This window comes from Rhipicephalus microplus, chromosome 4 (assembly GCF_043290135.1).
Source record: "Rhipicephalus microplus isolate Deutch F79 chromosome 4, USDA_Rmic, whole genome shotgun sequence".
Taxonomy (NCBI): domain Eukaryota; kingdom Metazoa; phylum Arthropoda; class Arachnida; order Ixodida; family Ixodidae; genus Rhipicephalus; species Rhipicephalus microplus.
The window spans coordinates 86,651,794-86,672,320 of NC_134703.1; the positions used below are offsets into that span (position 1 = coordinate 86,651,794).

Below are 20,527 nucleotides of genomic sequence, written 5' to 3' on the forward strand. Positions count from 1 at the left end.
GAAATTGAACATGTAAAGAAAGAGAAAGCATCTGAATTGCAAATAACTACAAAAAGAGGAAGTGACACAAATTGTACGGAGTTATTTCAATGAAAATATTCTAGTATAACTAGCTGCCTGAGCACAAAAACCTGCAGTTTAACATGTTTTGCTTTTTGTATTAGTACATTTACCTAAACGCAACAAATAAGCGATCATGGAGGCCGTAGTCAAAATAAAAGTTCTTCACAAATATTGAACTGTTGATGCACTGCCATGGAATAAGGAAAGAACCAGTTGCCTGCAAAGGAGCTTTTCTTCACAAACAAGGTCAGGTTAAGTTGTTTCAATATGTAGACAGCAGCTTTTAAAAGCTCATAAAACAAATCAAACTTTAGATAAAAAGGCATATCGGATGCTTAGCGAGGACGTAGCGGATATCCTACTTTCGCAGTTGCTTGCTTGCTGTCGAGATAACTATAGCCTCTCTGTCCAGAGGCAGTTTGTCGCCATAGAGGAATCAAAAAGAAAGATCAAAGGATGTGTTCAGTGCATAGAGCTGAAAAATGTGTTTTCAAAGGCTCAAGTAAGCCAGTCGCAAAGCCAAGGTGTTATGTCATAAATAGCAATTTTTTGTCCTCTTGCTGTAGAAATAATTTTTTTTGAAACACTCAAAACAGCCTCAGCTCTAGGTTCGCAATCGATATGGCGCTAAATCTTAGAGCACAGAATAGCTATTTTATAAAAAATATTTTCAAAGTTGGAAGTTGGATTTCCTAGGCTCTATCAGAAAGACCATATGTCGTTTGTTGGTGTTACCCTGGCTTAAATTGTCATAAATAAATGAATAAAAGCTTAAAGTTTCGCTTGCTGCACACATTACTCATCTTAAATGGAGCTTGACGGTTGTACTTCCCAGGGAATGATTTCACTTCAATGGTTTGCTTCCTGTGGTAGAGTAGTTAACGCATCGTTTTTTGATACCTATTATGTTGATAAATTTGAAGTCAACCGAATTGTGAAAAGAAAGTTAAACAATACAATGGTTCCACACCTTTAAGTTGTTGTAGTAATGAACATATTCTGGTGTTCACATATTAATAATCCAACAAGCTATACATAAATTTACAGCGTGCTACTCAGAAACAAGAAGAGAAGAACCGGAGGGGCGAAAATTCACTGACAATTTGGATATTGTTCAATATTATTTCTTAGTCCAGCTTCGTGTGGGAGCAAGGTCAACTGTGGTTAAGGTTTGGCTTTGTGCGAGTTATTTATAAATCATATTTTTTGTCAAGTAGGAAAGCATGCACTAGGCCTTCACACATCCTTCTGTGGACAAATTCGTAAGGTACTATGTGCACTCTGCTGATTCTTCATGTGGATATTGACTGTCAAGAATTATGACTGCTGCGTAAGCTCACCTTGAGGAAAGACCCCTGTCAGCACAGTCTGTGCTAGAATGCCGGCACGATCTGTCGTCGCACAGAACATCAGTTAAGGCCTTATTGATCTTTTTACGTGGTAGTGGCGTATTGAATAAGCTGTAGCACCCCTGCTCTTGTTCACATTTTTTTTTCACGTGCCTACTTCACTCTCAGCTTTCCTTCTCATCTTTTATCCCCCTCCCCTTAGTGCAAGTTATCAAACCGGATGCTACCGTTCCGCTTGACCTCCCTGCCTTTCTCTGTTTATTCTCTTTCTATGTCGAGAGCTTTGTAGTGCATGGGAACCATTTTTCCACTCGCTCGTTGAGTACTTAGCATTGTGTGATGACTGGTCGTTGTGTTACTTTTATACCATGATATTGTCATGAGAGGAAACGACAAAAGAAGTCGAGACGTAGCGAATGGTTGTTTACTTGCAATCTCTGCAGCCAACAGCTTCTTCCTTCTCAGCCTCGACCGCAATTAGCACGTGGCATTACCCTCTCCCCGCAAATGAAAAAGTGCTTAGGCTCAATACCATGGTTTGAAACAAAAATGAAAGCTGAGCCGAAAAAGTTAGTGACGACTTGAATAGTGCAGGACAAAATTAAAGGAAAAACAAGAAGAGACAAAATGGGCTTGACTGCAGGTGCGTACAGCAAAGTTTGTAGCTTGCAGTCAGCGCGAATAGTATGATTTCATACTAGTGACGTGAACTATATCAGAAGAACATGGTGGACGGTATTGGTGCGCTGTCTCCGCTGTTACAACTCCGTAGTTGACTTCGCCAACGCGACGCAGAAGGTGGTTCTTTTCAAAATACCGGCACAACAATTTTTCTGAGCGGCCACGTCGTCATATAGGCATCCAAATCTAGACTAGATCACCCGTCTTGTACGCCACCGCTTTGTGATGACTGCCGTATCGGCGAGCATTTTGGTCTTGACAAAACAAATCGCGTTGCCGCGCCAGATTTTGTGCTGCATCAACGTGCTGGTGCCGCACGAAGCCGGAGAGGTGGTGGCAGATGTAGTCGGCAGGAGCGTTGCGTCAAGCATCGTGGTGACATCGCTGTCACCACATTGCTGTTGGGCCACATTGGAAGATGCTAGAGTGGAAAGGAAACCGGAGCCTTCATCTCAAAATCATTTGAAGTGGTCTCGACGGGGGCACGGGAAAGGCAGTCAGCGTCGGCGTGTTTCTGGCCAGACCGGTACACGATTGTCAAGTCAAATTCCTGCAGCCGAAGGCTCTATCTTGCAAGGCGACCCGAAGGATCCTCGAGATTCGCCAACCAACAGAAAGTGTAGTGATCACTGACGATTCAGAAGGGCCGTCCGTGCAAGTATGGCCAGAACTTTGTAACAGCCAATACGACGGCCAGGCATCCCTTTTCAGTTGTTAAACAGTTCTTCTCGGCAGAAGACAAGGCGCGGCTAGCATAGGCAATAACGCGTTCGATGCCACCTTGAAACTGCACGAGAATGGCTCCGAGACCAAGGTTGATAGCATCAGTGTGCTCTTCCGCATCTACCTCTGTGTCAAAATGACCAAGGATCGGTGGGTTTTGAAGACGTTGCTGAAGCTCACGGAAAGCGTCAGAATGTGCCGAGCCCCAGGTAAAGGTGACGTCTTCGTTAATCTGTTGTTGCAAAGGCTCTGCGATTTCAGAAAAATTTGGAACAAAACGGCAGCAATACGCACAAAGGCCTAGGAATCGGCGCACATCTTGCTTTAGCTTCGGCATCAGGAACAGAGCAACTGCCTTGGCTTTTTTTTCGGTATCAGGAGGGACACCTCTACTGCTCAAAATATGGCCCAATAATTTTAGCTCCTCGTATCCAAAGTGGACCGGGTTAACTGGTGGAACATAGAAGAGGCCTTTGTTTTAGGGTGGACGTAGTCAGGCTGATGATGATGATGATAATTATGATGTTTATGATGATGATGATGATCCAAAGTGACACTTTTCCGGCTTCAGGGATAAACCGGCCGTACGAATGGCCTGAAGTACATCTTGAAGCCGCTTGATGTGTTCTTCAAACATCGTGGAAAAAACAACTACGTCGTCTAAGTACACTAAACACGAATGCCACTTTAGGTCAGCTAACGCTATGTCAATCATTCGTTCAAACGTAGCTGGAGCGGAACATAACCTAAAAGGGAGGACCCTCAATTCGTAAAGGCCGTCAGGGATTATGAACGCCGTTTTTTTTTTCCTGGTCTCCTTCGTCAACTTAAATCTGCCAGTACCAGCTACGAAGATCCATCGATGAAAAGTAGCGGGCATGTCGCAGGCGATCTAAAAAGTCGTCGATACGAGGCAGTGGATAAACGTCTTTCTTGGTAATGGAGTTCACCTTGCGGTAATCAACACCGAGTTGGAGCGATCCATCTTTTTTCTTAACCAGTACAACAGTTGACGCCCAAGGACAGGTTGAAGGTTGAATGTCGTCGTCATCGAGCATTTGTTTGACTTGATGACGAATAGCATCCTGTTCTTTTTGTGATACGCGGTAAGCGTGTTGACGCACCGGTTGAACGGTTAGCTCAGTGCTGATCCTGTGTTTGGTTAGCGGAGTCGGCCGGACCTTCGATGTAGTGGCGGAGCGGTCACTGAAACATGACAGCAAGTTGAGTAGTCTTTGCCGCTTGTGTTGCGCTAACTATTGACTTACGTTGATGTGGTTCGTAAAGGCTACATCCCAGCTTTGATCTGTAGAGTGCGTCGTAATCGAAGCGCAGTTGCTAAATCGTCGAGGGTTTCCCAGTGGGTTATGGCGGTGCACCTTGCCAAATACTTGTATTCACCACTGAAGTTGGTCACTAAGATCGCAGTACGTTCATTTCGGAGCTCTATGATATCATGAGCTATGGCGACCACACGACACAGTAGCAAGGCGACGTTACCTTCAGTGATGCCTGTGACCATTTGTTCCTGTGGGCTCTCAACAAAGACGACGACGCTGCTACGACGCGGCAACGTAACACAGTCGTCAACGGCACACGCCAAAGTTCATCCGCATCATCCGAATCAGTATGAACACAGCGCAGATTACATACAAATCTCGAAGATTACTTACCGCTCCATACTCCTGAAGAAAATCTATACACAGTATAACAGGTCGGGAACAGTTAGGCAGCACAAGGAAAGATGCTACGAAAGCCGACGCACAGATTTCAAGTCTTGCAGTGCACCGGCCCATCGGTTACAGGAGGTGCCCTCCAGCGGTAATCAGTTGTGGGCTATCTCACGTTGTCAGCACCTTGCGTAGCTCGATGGCTAATGCAGCCCTCAATACCGAATAATCAGCTCCTGTATCGACGAGGGCGGTTACAGGTTGACAGTCAACGGAAATGCTTATAGCCGCAGACGTTCTTTTAGCGGTTAAGGAAGAAGGCGTCAGCGGTACGTCAGGATATTTGTCAGTTCGCGTGACAGTGGCCTCACCCCCTGATGTCATTGTTCTCAGTTTCCGCGGCGTGGACTTGAGCCACTGACACCAGTGTGTTCAAAGGCTGCTCGGACGTGGTTTTGCGATGCGGGCCGACGGGGTGATGCTGACAGTGACTGTCATCGCTGAGGGCCAGGAGGAAGATGACTGCTTTTTAAGCACTGTTCGATTTTGTACTGGCGCTCACTGTAGTGTGGACAACGGGCGTCCGGTTAGAATCTGCGCAGGCCTATTCTTCGGTAGTATCAGTCGTAGTACATGTGTCCGGATTCGCCCCAGTGGTAGCACAAGGGTAGATTATTAGGTGCACCCCATGGGGTGCACTTCCGCAGGCCAGGGCGATATTCGGTCTGCAAAGCTGGGTGGTGCATTGGGCTTGGAACTTGTCGAGAAGTCTCAGCGGGTAGATGCGAGAAACGTGCCGTCGATGGTGTAGAGTCTCGCAGGGCATCCGCGTAGGATAGCGTGGGAGGTTCGACTCGGGATTGTGATGACGGACGAATGATTTGCCGGATTTCATCCCGATATAGGTCGGTGACAGCTGTGACGCTCGGGGGTGCTGCTGTATGACACTTCTGAAGTTCCTCTTGGACAGCCTGCCGTATAAGCTCTGTAAGCGTCTCCCTGTCATAACGCTCAGGCACAAGCAAGCACGCAGCTGAGAGGGCAGTCTGTCGTTCGTACTGGGATAACCGCTGCCGAAGGATGCGTTCCATATTTGTCACCTAACGGACGAACCCAGACACCGTTGCTCGCGGGTTGCGCACAAGGCCCGCGAAAAGCTGTTTCTTCACGCCACGCATTAACAGTCGTACTTTCTTGGCCTCTGGCATTTGCGGGTCGGCTCGTCAGAACAGTCATGACATCTCTTCAACAAACATGGCGACACTCTCGTTAGGCATTTGAATCGCGTAGTAGACAGTGCCTGCTCAGCTCTTCCTTTCCACTCGGGGTTGCTGAAGGCCTCACGAAGTAAGCGATAGAACTCCGGACAACTTGTGAACGAAGCCTCGTAGTTCTCGTACACTACTCTTGCCGCATCAAGAAGGGGTATGTAGACGTTTTTGAACTTACGGCGATTGTCCCAGTCATTGATGGCAGCCACCTGTTCGAAGTGGTCTAACCAGTCTTCCGCATCCTCACCAGGATCACCATGGAAAGGGTTAGGCGTGCGAGGCGTGTTGACGACACACGGTACGGTAGCGGATGGGTCATCGACGTGCTCAGTCTGAGTTGCGGTCGTGGAAATTCATTTTCCTCGCAGAACTTGCCAGGGGACCATATTGGGGTGGTGGACATTAGACGCGGCGGCTGCTTCAATGGACTTCACCAAACTTAGTGTAGTGGCGTTGTTGTTTCTAGTCCAGGACCAGCAGGCATGGAACGTCGGAGTACCGAGCACTTCCACCAGTTTCTCGCGATAGGAAACGACAAAAGGGGTCGAGACGTAGCGAACGATTGTAGATGTAGATGTAGACCCTAAACATGTGGCTCGAACTCACTCTGGGGGATCTCCACAACCAACAGCTTCTTCCTTCTCAGCCTCGACTGCCACTAGCGCGTGCCAATATACTACGTAGTTAACGCGATTTTTTGCCGACATGACTCCTGTGTAGGATGTTTTTGCAATTGTGTTTCAAGCACCAGTGGAGGTGTGTGATGAAAGTTTTGAGTGATGCTCACATGACCAGGGTTCAGAATATATTGCACTTCTATTCTTTTATGCTTATAGATTACTTTTTAATATCTATCAGTTCCGCCACCAACGGCGACAGTAATTGCATCACCACTCAATGAAGGAACGGACGTCTAAGATCTATGCTCTAAAACAAGTGTGACGTTGGTGTCTTTGCAACGCACTGAAAAAAATTTTCTATGTATGTACTACCAATTGCCCTCTACCGTGGCTCATCGAAAGAGATCCTAAAAACGCTGGTCGGATAATTATCAGGTGGAGGAAAGAGGAGAAAAATTACTTTTAAAAATAAAGGCGACACTGAAAATACTGCTACTTTTCAGTGTGAAGTTTACTTGCATTGGCAGTTTTTTTTTTTAGGTGGAGCTCTCACGATACACTTTACCACAATGTTCCACAATAAGCGCACTCAGCCTTTAACGCTTAGTCGCTACTGAATTCGAACACTATAAAGAAACCAGTTTCATATGATGTGGAACTAAATCAGTTCTACGTGAAACCGTGAGGAAGCCCTAAAGGATGCTCTGGACGTCACTGAGTCTTTCTTGGAGGGTACGGGACTGGTGCTTTTGCCGGAAAACTCAGATCTCCTGCAGTGCAGATAGGCAAGACGAAGTGCCAGGGGACTCACCCCACTTGATCAGGTGCCCATTACCGTTTGTACCAAGGATGGTCGCACAATCCCACTAGTAAATTCTATTAAAAATCTGGGGCTTTTATTAGACTCTAAGGGCTGCAACGCAAATGCTATAGCCCAATTCACGATTAAAAGAGAACATTTTGAAATTAATTATGCGGGCGTCTAACAAGAGGGGCGGCATAGGCGAGGATATCCTCCTAACGGCTCACCACGCTTTCTTCGTGAGCCATATTATTTACATAATTGCGGCTCTCAATTGGACCAAGACCGAGAGGGATACATTGTACACACTCATGCGTAAAAGTGTCAAGAAAGTGCTCGGTGTTCCAACCACGACTAGCACAGAAAAGCTGCTCATGAAGTTGGGATTGCATAACACCACTGCTGAATTAATTGAAGCACCGAGGTTGACCCAAATTATTCGTTTATCAAATTTCAAAACACGAAGACAACTGCTGGATACGGCAGGCCTTTGTCCTATCTTTATTCCGGGAGAAACAACACAACTGGATCACTAAACAAGGAATACATTTATTGTTGACCCTTTTCCGAAAAATGCACATCCTGAACACAATAAAAGTCGTAGATTAGCGAGAGTTAGGGCTTTCGTACAGAAGCTCTTTGCAACGGAAACATTTGTTGACGCAGCACGCCACGCCAGCGGCAACAAGTTGGTAATTGTCAGTGACAGAGGCGAACTCTTCTCGACCACTTCAGTGAAGACCTCCTTGGTCGATGTAGCAGAACAGACTGCTGTTGAGCTGACATAGCTGGACCCAAAACGCACAACGGCCTACACTGACTCCCGAGTGGCCGTTAGAGCATTTGCACCGAGATTGATAGCCACAGAGGTAACCAGGATTGTCCGCGGCAGACCCCCCCTTCCCCTCCCGAAATTTTTCATCACATGGTCTGGTTTCCAGCTCACGTGGGACCAGACGTACTACCGGGTCACCTGAACCCAAACGAGATAGCCCACGACCGTGCGCGAGGTTTTACATGCCGCGACGGGCTAGTCTCTCGCGCGAGTTTGGGAGAGCTTGTCCACAGTGATCCTCTCGTTACCTTTCACGAGATAACATCTCATTACAGAGGAGGACGACAGGCATTTTTTGTTCCTCATTATAAGCAGAATAGATCACAAGCAAGCACGCTTCGCATGCTCCACAGAGGGTCTTGCCCCTCAAAGGGCTTTCTGAGCATGCTTCATCCGGAATTTAATCCACTTTGCCCAGATTGCGGTGAATATTACTCTCGGAGTCACATGCTCTGGCACTGCCCTGCGTTACAGGACTTTAACCAAGAAATAGACTAGACGACGGCAATCACAGACCCCAGACATGACGCCCAGATTCAGGCTGTCCAGAGTGCCCGTAAACGTGCTGTGAGGCATGGCCTCTCTATTTCGACATAGGACAAGCCGACGACTGGGTGAGGACCTTTTTAATTAGCCCAATTCCTGGCCTCTCAGGACTAAAATAAAGTTGTTTGTCTGTCAGTCCACAATAAGCGCGCTCAGCCCTTAACGCTTAGACGCTATTCAATTGGAACATTACAAAAAAAAAGTTTCATATGTTATGGAACTAAATCAGTTCTACGTCTAACTGTGAGGAAGAGAAGGAAAATCTTTTTTGCTGATATAGATACTTTCCGCTCGTTATGTGATAATAATATAATTAAGGAAGAGCGTAGTGACTGCTGCTGTAGATTTGCCGAACATTGATGTCCCTTCATGTAGGTTCATTTATCTATAGCGTCCTCACAAATGAGCAAACACAAGATTTTGATACAGTACTATTTCATGTTTTACGTGCAAAGCCGGGGTATGATTAACAAAAACGCTTTAGCGGAGGAGTCTGGTAATTTCGGCGTACTCTGAATCTTTAACTGTTAATGAAACTTCAGCTTACAATTAAGTATACAAGTCACAAGCATATGGCTTCCATTTAAATGTCTCAAAAATAGACGAGTTGATCAGGTAACAAACAAGAATTAAGCATACCATCGTAGATGTCAAAAAGAAATAGACATCGACCGGGCGTGTAGCGCGTAAGTAAAATACCCGCTGGTCATTAAAGGAAACTGATTGTATTCCCAGAGAAGGCTAGATCAGAATACGAAGTTTGTAGGTATACGTGGCACAGAAAGCATAGGACCGGGTTGACGGATGAAACATGGGAGAAGCCTTGCCCTGCTGTGGGCAAAGTCAGGTAGATGATGATGATGATGATGATGATGATGAAATGTAACTCGCATTGTTTGAGTCAGAAGCCGAGCACTGAATCCACTCTACCGCCATGGGGGGTTTGACTACAGTGGTTGAAATTGAATTCTAGCAGGTGAGTACTAAAGTATAAAATCTCATCCGACCTATGTGGCAAGTTCTCTAACCGAAGACCATTTTCCGTGTTACAATTTTGCTTGGACAAGCTTCCGTGTGAGCGTCAAATATGCATGTGGAATAATCTCTATGTAAGGATTGCGTTCATTTAATTGGTTCACTTAGTCGAGCTCTAGCACGTAACAAAACAAATGTAACACATATTTGACGAAAGTTCCTTTCCTTGTCAGTTGATCTGTCGGTACCGACAACCCAACACAAGGACGCGTGAGCGTATTGAAAGAATCGCTTGCTTTTCTTTGTCCGGTGACGGAACAAGAATGCGTGTGATCGCAACAACTAACTCGCGCATATCATAACTGTCCTTACTAGCGTAGGCGTAGCCAGCACTACACTACATAGCTGTAGAGGGCGCCTATGTATTCAAGTTTATTCAAATCTATGAATTTTCTTGTTTGATTTGATGATATTGTAGTATACATTTTATCAAAAAAGGTAAATGGCTTGCATTTCTTCACCTAGTAAACAACTGCTTTAGTGCTAGTTAACTATAGGTTGTCGAGCTTCGAAATGGGGAATACAGGCTTGCGAAACCAATAAGTTTGCGTCCACTTGGAATATAGCATAAACTTAAAAGATAAACTAGTTGCGAGTTTGACCCAGCAAGAATGTGCGAAAATTACAGTTTTATTGTTTCATTATATGGCGGGTATAAAACAGATACCAAAGCTTTTCCATTGCAGCGAATCTCTCATTTTTACTGCAAAATAGTAATGGGATTTCCGGGCATCAAACGGCAATCACGCTGAACATGAATCTTATATAACATTTTTATTGAAACTTTGTCGTCCACTCTCTTTTACGTTTATATAGATCATTCGGGCGAAATTTGGACTCCTAGCATAAAAGTGACCTGTACTTACCAGGAAAAGATCAAGTCGATCTTTCATTGTTATATCCGTGAAGTTCTGTATTGGTCTGACCTGCTTCTTACCGCTGTGCACTTTCGCTCCAGCATTCCCCATACATTTCCCTCGCCAGTTTTCAGTTGTTTGATACTTAATTCCCGCTAAGCACGTACAAAGTAAAAACGGTTCAGAGGACTTAAATCATAAGCAAGCGCTGGTGATCGCTGATTGGTGTTTCTATAAAGCGATCCTAACTGGTACGCATGCCTGAGGCAAGCCATTAGAAATTCCGGTGCAGTGTGAAAAATGTAACGCACTATACTAGCCCACATCACACGATAATCACTTGTAATTGGCAGCAACGAAAGAAAAAGCGAGAGTGTTATCACGCCTACACCTGTGTCAGTGGGCACCGCGGTAAGTATCATCAGCCAGTGTGTGAGACCGCAGTCGAAATAGCCCCCTCGTTCGAGGCTTGTTAGGAAGACCATGTAATGCAATTCCCCGTAGCACGAAGAGGGTAAGTATGCGTGCCTCTGGTTCGATCGACTCAGAGTTGACTCACCACTGCCAATCGGCAACTGGAGCAACTGAGCCTCCTGGCCCTTCAACTCCACGCGCCCACCTTTTCTTGGCTAACTTACTGTGTGACGGCCCAATTAGCTCCCCTACAACTGGCCACAAACGAGTGTAATGAGAACGCCCACGAATAAAACGGTTTTAGCTCAGAGCGCAGTGCTCACATTGTACGGCCGCCGCTGTTTTGAACGCTGTCCTAATTCGTACATTATTTAAAGATTTTAAAAGATTAAGTACACGTGTAATGGCAACCTGCCGCTTTATTTAGCTGAATGTGTGCAGTGAGAGAAGCCACAGGAGTTGTCATCATTTCCCAGGCGACTGTTTAATGTCAAATTATGGCAGCATGCCTGAGGAACTGCCGCTACTACCGCAGTACGTATGTTATGCAAGATGGTGTACCAATAGAAGTTTCTCTTAGGATATAAATTCTGTGTATTATTTTAACGGTTCACTGTCAGAGATGCACGACAATAAGTGCCATATAAATTCTCGTTACTTGTGCTCTTGTAGGTATACGTGGGTTTCTCCCCAGCACTGTGTCATAGTGACGTCATAGGTCTTGTGAACTCTGGCTTACCTTGAGGTGCACTGATATTTATACAACAAGAAAAAACGATCACATGGAGAGATTTTAGAAGCAGTGTCGACGCGATGCTTTAATCATAGAGACTGCGTTAGCCGTCCCTCTGGGGTACAGAAACGTTTTTTTTTTCTTTCCATGTGACTTAAGCACCCGTCGACTCTATTAGTTTCAGTTGTTCATCTAGCACCTCTTGTGCAACCTTCCTAATGATAAATCCTTCTTTTTTATTGGTTACTTGTATTATATTGTCATCCTTTTCAGGTGCTGACGTGCTTCGCGCCTCTAAACACCCGACTTCGATTAATTGAGCGAACACCCTTCAGAACCGCTTTGTGTTGTATTTTCGGTGTCACATGTGGTTTTGCGGTTACCTTTTCCAAACAGCCTCAAAATACAAACCATTGCTAAAAAATGTAATCTTTTATAACGCAGTGATTTGGGATCATACCGACTGTGGGGCAGAGAGATGAATATAGCTAGTAAAATATAATGGAATTAAACTTCATACAGCACCAAATAGACAAGCTTCAGGATCAAAGATGGAAAAGCTTTTGTGAGTCATTAGACCCACGCAAGCCATTGTCTCATGCATGAAGAACTCTACAGGGTCTTCGCTCAGGCGCCATGCAATGTCATCCCTCCAAGGCTCTTGCACTTCATCTAAACCGTCGTGAAATTGACGTTGCAGAAGATTTTTTCACGAACATCACCGGCGGGAAAGTCTTATACTCCGATATGCTTTTATGCGAAATCCCCAGTCCACGAGATATAAGTATGGATGCTCCGTTTTCTACAGTAGAGCTAGAAGCTGCACTGACACTGTGTAGGCGTTTTTCTTCCCGAGGGCCCGATAGGATAACGTATACGGCTCTGCGTCACTTAGGCCAAGCAGCAAGACGAAAACTCCTAAATTTCTTTATTTGGTCATGGGAAAATGGCGTAGCACCTCAAGAATGGAAACGCAGCCGTCTTGTTCCACTTCTAAAGCAGGAAAATCCCCTCCGGTGCTGACATCATACGAGCCTGTAGGTGTCGCCAGCTGCGTTAAAAAACTCATGAAGCGCATGATTCTCACGTGCTTGGAATGGTTCCTTGAACGACATAACATTTACCCCGACTCCATGGCGCGGTTTCGACGAGGCCGTTCATCGAATGACAATGTCATCGATTTGGTGTCATTAGTATAACAGCAGGAATTCAGAAAACGATTAGCACTTCCGCTATTTATTGATGTGAAAGGTGCATATGACAACGTTTCCCATCAAGCTAAACTAGACACACTCCTGTTAATGGAAACTGGGAGAGAGGATGTTTCTATGGATCCGAAGCTACTTGACACGAAGATCCTTTTTTTGTATATACTTAAGATGGCCCGACCTCAAACCACTACACGTGCCGTGGCGTCCCACAAGGTGGTGTTTTAAGCCCGGTTCTTCTCAATCTTGCCTTGCTTGGCCTGGCTGAAGCTCTCCTGGAAACAGTCAGTGTTTCAATATACGCTGATGACATTTCTGTCTGGGCATCAGCATTGACACACCTACAAGTACGAGCAATGATACGGAGGGCAGCGTTAAAAGCATCTGATTATCTTCTCACGCAAGGTCTAACAATTTCAACAGAAGGATGTGCACTGCTGGCCTTCACACGCAAGGCGATGACAAGTTACCCGACAAGCATTAATGGCCAGCCCATCTCTTACAACCGTAGCCATCGTTTTCTAGGTGTCACTGTTGACCGCGACCTATCCTGGAGCCCTCACGTGACTAGCATGAAAGCGAAACTGGTATCTATTGCCCACATCCTGAAAGTCATCGCTGGAAAAAGATGGGGTCCGTTATTGAGTTCCATGCTACAGCTATACCAAGCACGTTTTATTGGTGTACTGCGCTGCAGTTCTCCTCTGCTTACTAAAACCTGCAAGTTAAACATTCGAGCACTTCAGAGCGTGCAAGCACAGGCACTACAAGTTTGTCTCGGCCTACCACGAACTACCTCAACCACTGGAACAGTTATGTTGGCCCGGGATCATCCGGTTACGACCTATGTCACAACCGACGTGCTGAGAGCACATTTTCGGCACATTTCACGGATGGTATCGAGCCATTTGGCATTTCTGCCAGAACAACGACCGCAGGCGTCATTCTGTAAGATCGCCAGCCCCCACCGCGCTTTGCTACCATCCGGTTTTACACCCTTGGCGCGTTCACCGTCCGCCATGTGGAGCCTACGACAACCCGACGTGCGCCTTTCCGTCCCAGAAATAAGAAATAGAATAGTCATTTCTACCTTGGATTTGAAGCAAGTAACTCTGGACTGTTTACACACGTGCTACGCAGACAAAATTCACGTATACATGGATGTATCTATCGCCCTGATCAGCTCCACTGGCGCCACCGTTATTCCATCGCGACACATCAAGATCACGTACAAATTTTGTCACGTGAGCACACCGACTGGTTCGGAAATCGTTGCCCTTTGAGGCGCCATCGATTATATCAAGCAACAATCGGCTAATCAGCTAATCGATGGGCTGTATTCCGCGACTCCAAGGCGGCTCTCCAATGTCTCTCGTCGGCACTTCGTCGCGGTTCGTACGAACAATGGGAGTGGCAGATCAGAGAAATGCTGCACTATGCTACCGAACAAGGACACAACGTTGTGTTCCAGTAGATACCAAGTCATTGCGGTATCTCCGGCAACGACCTCCACGTTGAAGCAGCCAGAAATGCACACGTACCAACAAACCCTGTTTCCGTACCTTTATCTAGGATTTACTCGGCTAGATACCTAAGTAAGCTGGCGCAGAACATGACACTCCAGAAGTGGCAGTCATCACAGTTCGCACATCATTGACTATATTCTCTCGACCCATCTCTACGACTGCGGCTACCCTCTGGTCTTTCTAGGGAGGAAGGTACCGTGTTGTGCCGTCTGCGTCTGGGCGTAGCCTTCACCAATGCCTACTCTTTTAAGATTGAGATGGCCGACAGCGCGGAGTGCAATGACTGCACCGTGGATAAGACTATTGAACACCACTTATGTTACTGCCCGGCATACACAACCGTCATGCTTCCCCTGCGCAGTGTCTTAAATGAACTGGACAAAAGTGATTTCCCTGTCGAGAAAGTAATGGCACTGCTCATCCCAATACCGAACGGCAACGAAAGCACTTTTGCGTTTTCTCAAAGACACCGGCCTGTTTCGTCGTTTGTAATGTGAAGCTGTTACGGGTCGGCCTAGTCAGTGACCTTTTTTCTCCATTTCTCTAACTTTCCTTCTCCCCTTTCCCAGTGCAGGGTAGCCTACCTGGGCTCAGCCCTGGTGGACCTCCTCGCCTTTCTTCTTATGTTCTCTCTCTCTCTCAAGATGTTAGCTTGGTTTATCTCCTGGCTTGCTACTCGGGGTATGTGGAATTGACGATATATGAAACTATGGCATATGCACGTATTTATGTACAGTCACACATGCAGGTATTGGTATAGACAAAAAATTATTTCATAAACCTTTGTTAAGTCGAGTGTTCCTCAAAAATACCAACAGAGTTTTTCTATTGCGCCTCGCAGAACCACTGTTTAATTCCCATAGGGGGAGAAGATGCCGAAGCTCCAAGCTCAAGCCGCGTTGCCACACAAGTGCTGCCTTCGCAGTCTCCCATACACCGTCTTGTAATGAAAACAGGCAGAGAGCACAAGTTTTAAGTCTTACTGAGAAGCAAATAATAATATTTATAATTATAATATTATTAATAATAATAATAAATCATTGAACGCGGCCTGGCACAACCAGGACATCTTAATGCAGGTGCACGCAATAACACAATACAAATAAACAATACAGTGCAGACACTCTTCCGAAAAATCGAAAAGTGTGAAAATACACAGACAAAAAGAAATCAGCGCGAAATGGGAATAATATAAGGACAAGACGAGAATCATGGGATGAGACTGAAAAAAAAAGGGGGGGGGATATACACAGCTGTATAGAAACTTTCTGAAAGACAGAAAAGAGAATAATCCGTACATTGTGCAAAACTATGTTAGGACAGTGCAAAGACGAGATACAAACACTGAAAGAGGACTGTGAAAAACATCAAGACCATGAAAGTAAACATTTTATTGACTTTGAGTTATTTGAACAGTAGAGTGTTGAAATAAGTTGGAAGGTGCATGAAATGGTCGTTTTTCTGTCGTAAACTTACGCAGTATCTGAAAATTTACAGAAGTGAGAATTAAAAGGCAGAAAGTCGTACGGCAACTACTTTGTAAAAAAAAAATAACCGGTCAGCGCGATTTCGTCGGCAGTGAAAGGATCTTGTTCTAAAACATCCAGATTATTATCACTAGAATAGATTCGGCCAAGTCATTTTTAGCGGTACGATTATTGTAAATGCTTATGAACTTTTCCTGTTCTCCCTCAATGGCGTCACTGCCAGATTTAGCAATGCCATTCCAGATCACAGGTGCATATTCATGTTGAGGAAGAGATATCGCGCTGTACATTTTGTGGAAGGCTGTAAGAGAACTGAATTCTCGAGAGATTCTGCAAACTCAGCCGAGACAACGAAGGCCTTGCATGACAGTACGTTTAGTGCGAGCAGAAAAATTCAGCGTGCTACTAAAAAAAACACAGAAGTAACAGAACTCATAAACCTTGCGTACCGATGCCGTTCAGAAAGTATGAAAATGACACGATAGATGTTTTGCGAGATACGCTCATGAACTTAGTCTTTGACGTATTCAGAGATAGGTTATTCTTAACACATCATTCGGAGAAAGAACACAAGTTTGACTGCCGCAAGCGACAGTCTTTAACTGAATGAATTTCCTTAAACATCTTGATGTCATCGCATACAAAAAAAGAAAAATAACGATTTGCGGAAGAAGCATCATTAACATGAAATAAAAATCAGAGGGAGTCTAATGCCAACCCTCAAGGTTGGTAATAACAATATGAATAATTACATGAAGAAAACAGAATAATGCTAGCAACTCCCATGTATTTAGAACTGAAGTCAAGACGCTATAGAGTGGGCGAGATCATCGTGCCTGTAGAAGTACACTGCCATTGACAAAAGCTTTTTGCATGATGAAACGAGATGGCGAGGACAACACGAGGTTCCCTCGCCAACGTCTGTTCTAGAGATCCCACATATCAGTGCAGTTCCCAATATCATCACCGAAGGCGACAGCATCCAGCTGGGCCAGTCGAGTAACCGGAGCTTTGCTGAAGACATTCCTGCTACGTCGTTACTGCTGCTTATGTATCTGTTTTTTTTTTCTTTGGGACTTCTTCGACCGGCTTTGCTGTCAGCATACATGCGAAACAGGGGCAGCTCTTCGATCAATGGATGACGCCTGTGTGGGAACACACAACAGAGAGAGAAAAAAAGATGACGATGCATACGCAGACACGCGGGAGTGTCTGAAGAGTCTTGTGGAATGAAGTCAGGCTGTCAAAATAAGCTTTGAAGACGGGGCATGACTAACAGCTTTGCCTAGAAGCTGAGCCTTAGCGCTTCCACATCCATCACCTTTTCATATGGAGCAGCGAGTTGCACTAGTTAGCTACAAATATTTCAATTCCGAAATTAAAACTTTGAAATAGTACAAACACTCTACAGCTGTCCGCTTAACAAACTGGTTGATTATGGCTACGAATTCAGTTTTACATAGTGTCGCTCGCCAATTACAACCCCCCCCCCACACACACACATATATATATATATAAATATATATATATATATATATATATATATATATATATATATATATATATATACTTATCTAAAAATTCACGCCTTCATGTGTTTGTAAAAATTACTAAGGAACAACGCTGAACGTGTAAAACCCGACGTTGTAAGTACTATCCAGAACAACGATAATCTCCCAATTTAAGCTTACTTCATTGTTTGGTCGCAAAAGAGTGAAAGTTTATTGCTGTGTTTACGCGCAATTTTCACTTCCTTTATTCTTCATTTTCTTTGTATCGGGACTCCTTATTTCATAAAGATAATCAATTTGACGTGCCTTTGGTACCTATGGCTCATGTGATTTTTTTTCCCCGGCGCTATTGCTAATGGCAAGGGCAAGTGAGAGCTCTGAAAAGCGAAAAGAATCCATACACACAAACAAATAAAGAAACATCACTATACCAAAAACAAATGGTTGGGAATGCTACACATAGTGTGCTGCGTGTCATTCATCTAGGATTATCACTTTATTCTTTATTATGTTCCTCTCTGTGTTCAACAAAATATATTGTACTGCACTTTACACTTTGCTTTCCTGCTTCTGCCATTTTTTTTCGTATTATGCCGAATTCTATCGCCGTGGTCGCTGGCACCTGTATTTCCACTGGACTGCCACTTTGAGGAAGTAAAAAGGGTAGAATGACCGCTTAGGTCTGCAAACAATATTAGCAGGAAGCATGGCTGTGTAAAAGTTGGGGGATAATAAGTTTCTTTCAATGCTGTCTTCTTGTTGAGGTCCAGTGAGATGACGGAAGGTGACGGAAGGTGAGCGCCTATGGGGCTATTTTTTGATACACTAATGGATAAGCTGTTGTAGTGGAGCACCAGTATTTCACTACTATATCAGACAACCAACGTGCCTTGCGCCAAGAGTCTTCACTCAGACCTGTGGAAAGCTGCAGAATAAAAAGATGTTAAGACGAGACAGCACCTGTTCTTCGCGCTTTGGTAGTCGAGAAAAGACAATAACTTTTTTTCTGTGAACTGCATTTTGCGTGCAAATTCTGGCAGCTTTACCGGAGTTAAGCGGTATTTGAAACATAACGCGACAAACGTGTTAGGTCGGATTCTCTTGCACCACAGTACTGCTTTATATCGGTAGACGTAGAAATATCTCCACAACCAAGGCGATCTGTTTACCTCGTGTTGAGTGCGCCTACTATCGATATAATTATTGAACAATTTGAAGACATTGCTCCATTTAAAAACAGCGGAGCTTATGATTCTCTCGAGCATCATAATATTCACGACCATTTTATCATACGGAGCAATACTTTCACCTATAGCAAGGATTGAAGTCGCAGTAAAGACAGAAGTGGCTTTAAAATATTTGCAGCTCCTGAGTCCTTGGCTGATTCTCATTGTCCTAGATGAGTCATATTGCCCTGTTATGGCCTGTTTTTTCTCTTTGTGTGCCACGTTTCCAACTTCCCTATACTCGTAGTGCGATGACGTTCCTTTTTTGTTATTTTTTTATTTATTTACCTCAGTCTGTTAACCTCTCGCACTTAAGCCTTTTATTCTGCATTTAAACTATTTTTTCGTTTGGTTTTCTGTCTTTCTTTACCCCCTTTTCCGCATACAACATCACTTGTGAAATATTAGGATATGCGGCGCTCGTCAACACTCACAGAGAGGATCTATATTGCGTTTTTTTTGGGGGGGGGGGGGGGGGAGGGGGGTCGATTGGTAGCCGAGCTGTGTTTCGGCACTGCGGTGATAAAATGGAAACTATGAAGTCAGTCATTATTGTTTCCAGAAACACAGTTGTCATTATAATCGACATAACATCCTACGATGCATAGCAGGTTACAGATCGTGTCTGAATAATTCTCAGGGAGGCTTCATCTGGCCGTTTGAGCACGTGATGTCCTGGCACACAAATAACGCGGAAGATCCCCCCTGCCATCTAGAACATTCGCACCGATTCGAAGAAGTGATATTGGTGTGGTGAGTCCTAACGAAGAATGACTCTTCTTGACTACATGGCCGAAAGAAAGCCTCGCAATGTGCTTGAAAGCAGGCCAGGACCCAGTATATGACTGTTTCTTTTATTTCTTTACGGCAATATTTCCATAACGTAGCTTCATTACGCCGAGCATGAGAGAAGCAATCGCAACCGCCTGACCTCGACACTTGGTCGCTATTCATTACTTGCTGCTCAGTACAAAAGAGAGAGACGCACGCAAAGCCTATGCTCCTCTAAGCATTATTAAATGCGCACTCGCGACGCTGTCTCCCGAGAAAAGAGTGTGTCGTTCAACGGACGACCAGATCTTTACTGCCCGTCAGACTGACTGGTGTGCCACTTCTCTCTATAGGAAGGAACTGGGCAGAAATAGAAGATGGGACCGCTATATTCTTCTTGTGTCGAATGTCTCGTATCCAACTTCTATGGCTGGTATGGGCCGTTGTAAATAGCCTTTGCCTCGTGAAATTTCGAAAGAGAGCGTTTCGTGGCAAGAAGTGGATCCGATCGTTGTAGCTACTCGACCAATCTAGATCATCTGGGTGACGTAACGGCCTCTGCGTCGCCTAGTGACAGACACTGCTGCAGTGAGGACTTATGTTGAGCATTCATAGCCTATTTACTGGAATATATGCTTAATAAGGGCCTGGTACTTTGGAAAATGGAGCAGATATCACTATGATTTCTCGTATATAATATTCAAAGCCAGAATTCGAGAATCATCAATGAACGGTATGCTTGATATTATTAACGGGGAAACAAATCTCTAGCTCTAACTCAACATTATCGTCTGAAATCATAGACAAACAAGTTTGAAGCCCTTGCTCGTGGCATTCGTAAGTTTAAAAATGATGTAAAGTGTAAAACCTTCTGAAACAACCATAGTCGACACCTACTAAGTACAGCCTAATGAAAATTTGCAAATAAACTAGTTACCCGTCATGGTGTTCAGGTGATTGTGGTGCTCCATTGCTCACCCGAAGGACATGGGATCGCATCTTAGCCGTGGCGGCCACATTTTCGATAGAGACGAAAATGCTTGAGGGCTGTGTATTCAGATGTAGATGCATGTTAAGGAAACCCAGCTGGTAAAATTTCTGGAGCCTACCTCAGCGGCGTTTCTCATAATCATATCGTGGTTTCAGGACGTTAAACTACACTAATTAAAATTAAAGCCAGTAGTAGAAAATAAGTTTCT

General features: G+C 44.7%; 1 long non-coding RNA gene across 1 annotated transcript in view; it reads left to right on the forward strand.

Moving 5' to 3' along the window:
- Positions 1–20,527, forward strand: part of LOC142813950 (uncharacterized) — a 195,620-nt gene that overhangs the window by 100,152 nt on the left and 74,941 nt on the right. The gene's annotated exons all lie outside the window — the stretch shown is intronic.